An 8,021-nucleotide genomic window follows, 5' to 3' on the forward strand; every position below is an offset into this window, starting at 1 on the left:
GACTAGTCAAAATTTTTGCAGATCAAAATTAACAGAGATCTCTTGTAGAATTAGGGTTAAAGGAATGAATACTCTTCTTGACTGTAAATGTAAACCTTTTATAACAAACTTGAAACCAACAATCAAACATTTTATAAATCATTTCCATAAACATTCTCTACAGTCTTAGGTAAAGACAAGAGGAACATACAAAAACCTTTCATGTTAAAAGTACAACTCTTACTTATAGCTTTCCTAATATTTTTCTATCTCATTTACTATCAGCCTTCTGTAACAAACTACTATTTTGTTCTTTATTTTTGTCTATAGTCAGTTTAGAACATACCCTCACTTGGAGTGTATGTGGGGAGGGACAGGCTGGTCAACAGGTACAAAGTCAAAGCCACAGCCAGATGGGAAGAATAAGTTCTGGCATTCTGTCACACAGATTATTATAGTCAACAGTACTGAAGAGTACTTCAACATGGCTACAAGACAGGATTCTGAATGTTCTCATCACTAAGAAATGATAAATGTTTGAAATGATACGTGACCTAAGCATCCTGAGTCGATGATTTCACAATATGTAAATGTAATAAAATACTACACTGTATCACATAATGATACACAAGATTATCTCAATAAAATAATTTAAAAGAAATCCTGCAAATCCATACAATTTGTGTGTCAAAAGCTATTATACCATACATAAGAAGTTACACTAGTATACACATACTAAAACTAGCAGGCTTATACAAAATAATCTTAGAAACAATTAAAATAGTTAAAGAGTAGCTACAGTAGCTAAACAGATATAAGTAATGACCTTACTTTTTCTTCTAAAACAATTAGGTTTCTATCTCCAACACTGAATGTCCTTGCATATTACCTCAAAATGTTAATTCCTTTTCTAACCCTCAAACACAAGCAGAATTCTGTGCTTTTCTGGCAGCAATAATAGCTATCACAACATCTTAACCTCATCAAGAAGTTCAAATACAAAAAGAAGACATGTCTGAGCTTACAAATCATGCTAAATATTTCACCTTCACAATTAAAAGGGAAAACTTTTCAAAGAAAAGGACTAAACCAAATTATAACCCCATAACATATATTCTTCTGTAGCCCCAAGATCTGGCCCATTAACCTAAAAGAGCAAGTTAACCCTATAATCACAGTATAAAACAATGGACAAGAAGTGTTACCAAAACTAGTTTTCACTAACAACTGACTGTCACAGAGCAGAAGTGTGAGCAACTCCTAGGCTGGAGCAAAAGAAGCCAAACAATGTAAGACAAAGACTTATGAAGACCAAACCAAAAAAAGCAGGCATTAACAGGAAAAGAAAGATACAGAAGCAAAGAAAAGAAACCAAGGACAAACTATTTCTACAAATTCTAATAAATTACATAATTGTTGGTGCCCTACTCTAGCACCACCAACACACAATAAATCTTTAAACTGGTGGCTGTATCTTGGACAGGCCAATTCTTGGGCCAATGTTGTTGAGCTATCACAGTCACATCAGCTCCAGTATCTAAAATTCCCTTGAATTGTTTTTTATTAATCCAAATTGTTAATTCAGGTTTATCTTGTTGGATAGGCATGACCCAAAATGCATCAGAAGACCCAAAGGCTCTATTTTTCCTATTTTTGAGGAAATAAAAACCTTCCTTGTTCTATATAAGGACAAAGCAATATCTGTGCTATCTGCTCCTGAGCAGGGATAACAGTAATGCCATCAGGTGATGAAGCTAATATTTTTATTTCACCCATATAATCTGCATCTATGACTCCTAGATGAATATGAAGCCCTTTTAAAATCCAGCTACTCCTTCCTAGGATGATCCCAACACTGCCTTTCGGAAGGGGTCCAAATAGTCCCGTGCAGAGAGCTTGTGTTCCCATCTGAGGGGTTAACACTATGTAGGCGGAGGTGTTTATCTAAGCCTTGTACATCCCTTTTTTGTAAGCACTCATTTATTAAAGACCAGAAAGAAAATGTAATGGCTGGTACACTGTCAGAATTATGACTCCCTAATTTTTCATTTAATTCTCCTCCTACTCTATCCCAAACATCGTCAGTTATTTCCCCTACATCACTGAACCATAGACAAGTTTCATCCACACAATCAAGAAATTGAAACAATGACTTTTTCTTTGCCTTAATTCCTTTCTCCCTGAGTAAAGACTGAATTGCTATGCTGACTTTTGTCTTAGATCCTATGTGCCCCATTGGTACCTGCTTCTCCAAGGATTTTCCCCGCAGGACGTTCCAGACAGCGGTGTCCTCCTTGTTTTGGTTCGGCCGAACCCTTTTTGACAGCAGGATTCACGGATTGCTCACCGATCGCCGCTTCAATCAGGTCCCTGTTCGGGCGCCAACTTATCAAACATGTTAATTCATGCCCACCAGTTGCCACTCCCTGTACCTGCACAAGTCGGAGGAGCGCAACTTTGTTTCTCCTTTCCTGGTGATTGTAGTTGTTGATCCGGTTGCCTCCTTCTCTATCTGGAGGTCCGCTCGGGCAGGTGTCGGATGTCTCCACGGAGGTCTTTTTGAGATCTCCTCTGGCAGGTTGCCATCCAGCTGGATCGGGCGTTTGAGTGGGAGGAGTTGGTCTTCTGTGCTCTCTCTTATATACTATTCTAGCTTGGGGTGTGTGGCACTGGTTCGGGTTGATCACTTCACACATTTTGGGGGGTTACACATGTTATAGAATGTTGTAGGGTGTCACAGGGCGTTACAGGCTGTCACTCATAGAGTCTGATTAGATATCACACTTCACGATTGGGTTTTACACACAGGCTTCACACATTAAGTCACTCTTGGGGAGTTTCACTTTCCACTCTTGGGAATACATTTACACTGTCTTGCTCTATGTTCTCCACATGTGAGCTCAGATTTTATCAGTTCTACCTGAGTTTGAACTCTGAGCTCCTCCACTCACCTCAGTAAGGGCCAAAGCTTGCCTCTGGACAAGCCTGCGCATTTCCTCATCTCATATGTTAAAACAAAAACAAAGCTGCTCTTCTTACCTCTCTTCCTGACTGCATTGAGAAACCCCATCACACAACCTTACCTCTAAGCTCATTAGAAGTTACCAAAACTTTTGAATAAAGCAAATACTGTATAATGGGAGAAAGAAAATGGAAAAAAAAAAAAAAAAAAAAGGAAGATGTGGTATTATTCTCCCATGGAGTGTTCCATTACAGAGATGACCAGTGACTTTTGTCATTTGTGTGACAGTTAAGGTTAACTGACAGCCTGTTTGGATTGGAAGCTGCCTGTCTTAGTAATTTTCTCATTGTTGAGACAAAATACCTCAACACCCACAAGTTAAATCAGGAAAGGTTTATTTTAGCTCACACTTTGTAGGGGGTTTAGTCCAAGATCAGCTGGCTCCAAAGCAGAGGGGCCTGACAGAGGAGAAATAGTCCATAGCAGAGCAGGCAGAAAGCAGCAGCAGTGACCCTTTTGAAGATTTATTTTACCAAGGATAAAAACCTATTAAATGGTGTCACGCACACCCAGGGTGGGCCTTCCCATTATCCACCTTCAGAACTATGACATAGCAATTTAGTTATTACAAATCCTTAATCCACTTTCACACACCCTAATCCAGCATCACACACCCAAGATGCAGCCACCTCCCAAAAGCCTCACCTATGAGCACATGGGGCTTTGAGGGACATCTAGATAACAAGCCTTCACACTGCTTATGGAAATGGTACAGCACACTTCGCAGTAAGCCTGGGTGATATGACTTTGGGGTCCCTATCTAGTCCCTCATTCCTTCTCCTCTAGTATTGTTGCTCTGTTCTGTTTCCTGATCACCATGAACAAAGCAGCGTTTTCCCACCATAACTGCTTGCCATGATGTTTTTGTCTTACACTTAACCAACAGTGGATACCATTCCCTGAAACTATGAGCCACATTAAATGTCTTTCTCTATTTAAAGAAACTGTGGGTGTGCTCTACCTGAGCAAGTTAGAACAACAGAAATGTGCCACAGTCTTTCAGGTTGGAGTCCATTTATTATAGCCAGTGGCTGAGGAGGGCTTGTGCCAGGAAGGTTCTCTCAGCCCTGATGAGTGGCTTGATTTCTCCTTTTAAATCATACTTTCAGTTGGGGAGGGCTCAAGGGGAGAACAAGTAGAATTTTACAGAAGTAGAGCCATGCCTGGTTAGCGGGGTTAGGGGAGACAAGGACATTTCACATACCAGGTGAGCTACAAAACACCCTGCAACTGTAGCAAGTTTACTGCCAAACAGGATGTGGGGGTTTTGGGTGCTTTGTTCAAGCACAAGCACTTTGTTCAAGCACAGGTACAAACTGCTGCTTTCTGCCTGCCCTGCTATGGACTATTTGTCCTCTGCCAGGCCCCTCTGCCTTGGAGCCAGCTGACCTTGGACTGAAACCCCTACAAAGTGTGAGCTACAACAACCATTTCCTCCTTTAATTTGTGGGTGTGGAGGCATTTTGTACCTGTTGAGGCTCAAGATGGAGTCTGATTGGCTATCACAGGTGACACGTATATACCCCAGTGACTGGGAAGCCTACTAATACATCCTGTAAAATTGCACCTACTAAACCATGGACTAAGTCTCTTTTGTAGCTCATTATTTATAAAGAAGTGATTCAGGTTCCAAAGTAAGACCTTGCATTTTTTTCCATTTTTCTCATCCTCACTATCCAAAATTTCATCTCCTTAAATAAACATCCAACATACCTTTCTGCATTCCAGCTACATTTTCTAAATGCCTAAAAATCACTCTCATGTAACCATCAGTTTTTAATATAAAATGAAGAAAATGTTAACCAATATTGTTTGGATTATATCAACCCAAGTAGAAAATTCCCAGATAGGAGAGAACTAATGTAGTCTGACTGGTCAGCCTTCAAGTATTCCCTCCTCTCACATCACATCTTTTCTTCAAATAACTTGTGCTCTCAAAATCAAAACAGTTGGTGGTAGAACCTAGGGAAGTCCAAATCCTGAAGGATGGATGGAGAGAGGGGGATAGAGGCCAGATTGTGACACTAGTTCTCTGAGAGAGCCAATTTGAAGGAGGATAATGGGAATATAGCAAAGATGGAAAAGGAAGACATGCAGAAAAAAAAATCTAGTTACAGGAAACCATGTGATGGAAATGATATCTGACATGATTGTTTATGGTTATAATTTATGTTTCCAATAAGAAACAACCATTACTGATTAGTTTTCCTATGTGTTAGCCCAGCTTTTTTTTTCAAATACTTCCCAGTTTTTCCCTAGAAGCAAATTCGCAAGTGTTCTTTTATTTGCAGCATGAATTTGAATTGGCATGTTCTCTAAATTTTTTGCTATCTTAATCTCTCATCTTACATTAGACCAACTAGTTCATGAGAGTTTATTTTCTTGATACATTATTTTTGTAAAATATTTTACTTCTCATTTTAAGAGAAAATATATAAAAAGGCATGTATGTATGTGTGTGTGTATATATATACATATATATATAGAAATATCAAAATTGATTATCACCAATTTTAATGAGCCAATGATTGCATATATTTAAGAATGACTTTTTTATCTTTAAGTATGTTTTGTGCTTGAACAAAGCACAAAAAGGGTGAAGAGGGTGATGGAGGGAAAGGTTGATCCAGTAGTATCCCAAGGGCACACTGAATCATAAAAATAACAGGGACTGGACTGAGAAGGAGTCAAGCAGCTCACATTATCAATGACAGAGATATAGAGAAAAATATTTTTAAAATATAATGCATGTACACTTTAAGAAATTTTGCCTGAAGCTTGGATATAATATTTAAAATGTGAACAAATAATGTAATAAACTTTACATGAACACTAAAAACAACACTTTTTCTTTCTTCTAATGATCAATAATCTGAAAGGTTATCATGTACTTCTTTGCATAGTAACAAAGCCAAAGACACTGGAAAAGCTTCAAAATCAATGCACATATTGAAGAACTGCTGAAACTCATGGATACAAGAAATAAAATGGAATAAATGACAAAAAACAATTATTATTGTGTTATGCAAGATATCATGGAAGAAAACAAAATTTATTGTGGTTTAATGGCTTAAAAAGATCATATATTTCATATGAGAACACATATTGCTAGAAATTTTATTGTTCTTTTTTGTCAGTGCATAGCTACTGTAATATAAATTTCATAAATCTTATGATTGCATTATGTATGTCAATACCTAACTCATAAAGCACTGTAAAGCAAAATGCTACCACTAACATTCTGGCTACTTAAAAATGAAGAAACAAAAATAAAAAATAAAAGGAAACATATTTTTTATAAGTGTGAAATATTGATAATTTTAAAATTACAGTTATCCCCAGCTGAATTATCGATGTGCTGATTAATATGGGTATAAATATTCTGAAATGAAGATAAAATTCCAGGGAAAATTATGAAGCATTTCACTCATCAAAAATATAATATTTGTATATAATGTAAAATCATATGTATATCTTTAAAAAATGACTGAATTAGTACATGAATGACTGCACATGTGTGCATGCACACATTTATAAAAGGAACAGGTGAGGGAATCAATAAAATGTTATTTTAAAGCTTTAGAATTGGGGCTCAAATTCAAGTTTCTTTTTTACATTTCAGTGACTTGGCTTTGAAAGAAACATATATATAAAACTGATTACTAGTAAAGACATAAAGCTTTTAATACTGATAAAGCATACTAATAAAAGATAAAAGCATAGTGTACACCTAGATATTAAATATTAGAATTCATCACACCTAACAAAGAAATGACTTTTTTACTTAGTCAAAATTTTTGCTCATTTAATCAAGAAGGGCTTCAACTGAAATTGGAGGAACTAAAAAATATATATCCAGAATAAAAGTGTAAATAATTGACAGGATGTAGATCATTTCATTATTCATGCATGGAGCACCAAACCTAAAACAGTAATAAAATCCACTCCAAATTTTAATAGGATTCCTAGATGTGTTTATAATGATCTCATGTTCATGTTACTTTATATGAAAAAAGCAATCATTTTCAAAATCACTAACATGGTAGAGAGTTAAATTTCTTCTGCATGGTGAATGTTTTAAAGCATAGTTTCATTTTGTAGTAAGATACAGTATATCTGTCTAGAATTCTGTTATTCTTTCAATGAAATCCCTATATGAGATGTTCTGATGAAAAAGATGAGCAGGAAATAATATAGATGCATAATAATGCTGTAAAATAATAGAACAAAAAGAGGAAAGTTATAATGTATTCTAGATACAGATAAAAACATAGAAAAATAAAATATTGAACTATGGGAAATGCAAATATCAGCTTTTTCTGGAATTCTTACTCTACAATGAAAAAGATACTAAGAAATTATTCATTTTAGAGATAAATGAAACTACTTGTATCAATTTAGGGTAATTGGAAAGGACAATACTTTTGGAAAATAATCTTTAGATATTTGAGATAATCAGAATGAAACCAATAGTTTAGTCATAGAGAAACAGAAAATAATAATGTTGAGCAAAAGGCTATAGGATATTAGTTTTATTCTTTCAATATATACTATTAGTAAGTACTCAGGATATTTTTTCCATTTGTTGAGCTCCAGACAGACACAGATCATTCTAGAATGTATAATTTATTAGTTTTTATCAGTTTCTTAAAGTGGATAGGCTACAGTAATCCATCAGGAAGCTAGTAATCTCTTAATTTCTTTAAAAGATGTCATAAATTAATAAGGAAATTTAATAGATTTAATAAATTAATTTCTTTAATTTGAATTAAGCAATACAGTGGATCCTCAAATTACAACTGGCCTGACATATGAACAACTTGAGTAATGACCAGAATTTTAGTTTTAACTTATGAGTAAAGTCTTGAGTTTTAATTTGAATGTTGGCTGCTTGTACTTCCAAATGATCTCAGATATAGATTGAATCCTTAAGGAATACTGGAAGGAACATGACAACATCCTTTTCTATATAGCATTAATTAATAAATCCTGGGCCAATGTCTCTCTAAGGAGACCATCT

This window comes from Fukomys damarensis, unplaced genomic scaffold (genome assembly GCF_012274545.1).
Source record: "Fukomys damarensis isolate Sample0158 unplaced genomic scaffold, DMR_v1.0_HiC HiC_scaffold_5, whole genome shotgun sequence".
NCBI lineage: Eukaryota > Metazoa > Chordata > Mammalia > Rodentia > Bathyergidae > Fukomys > Fukomys damarensis.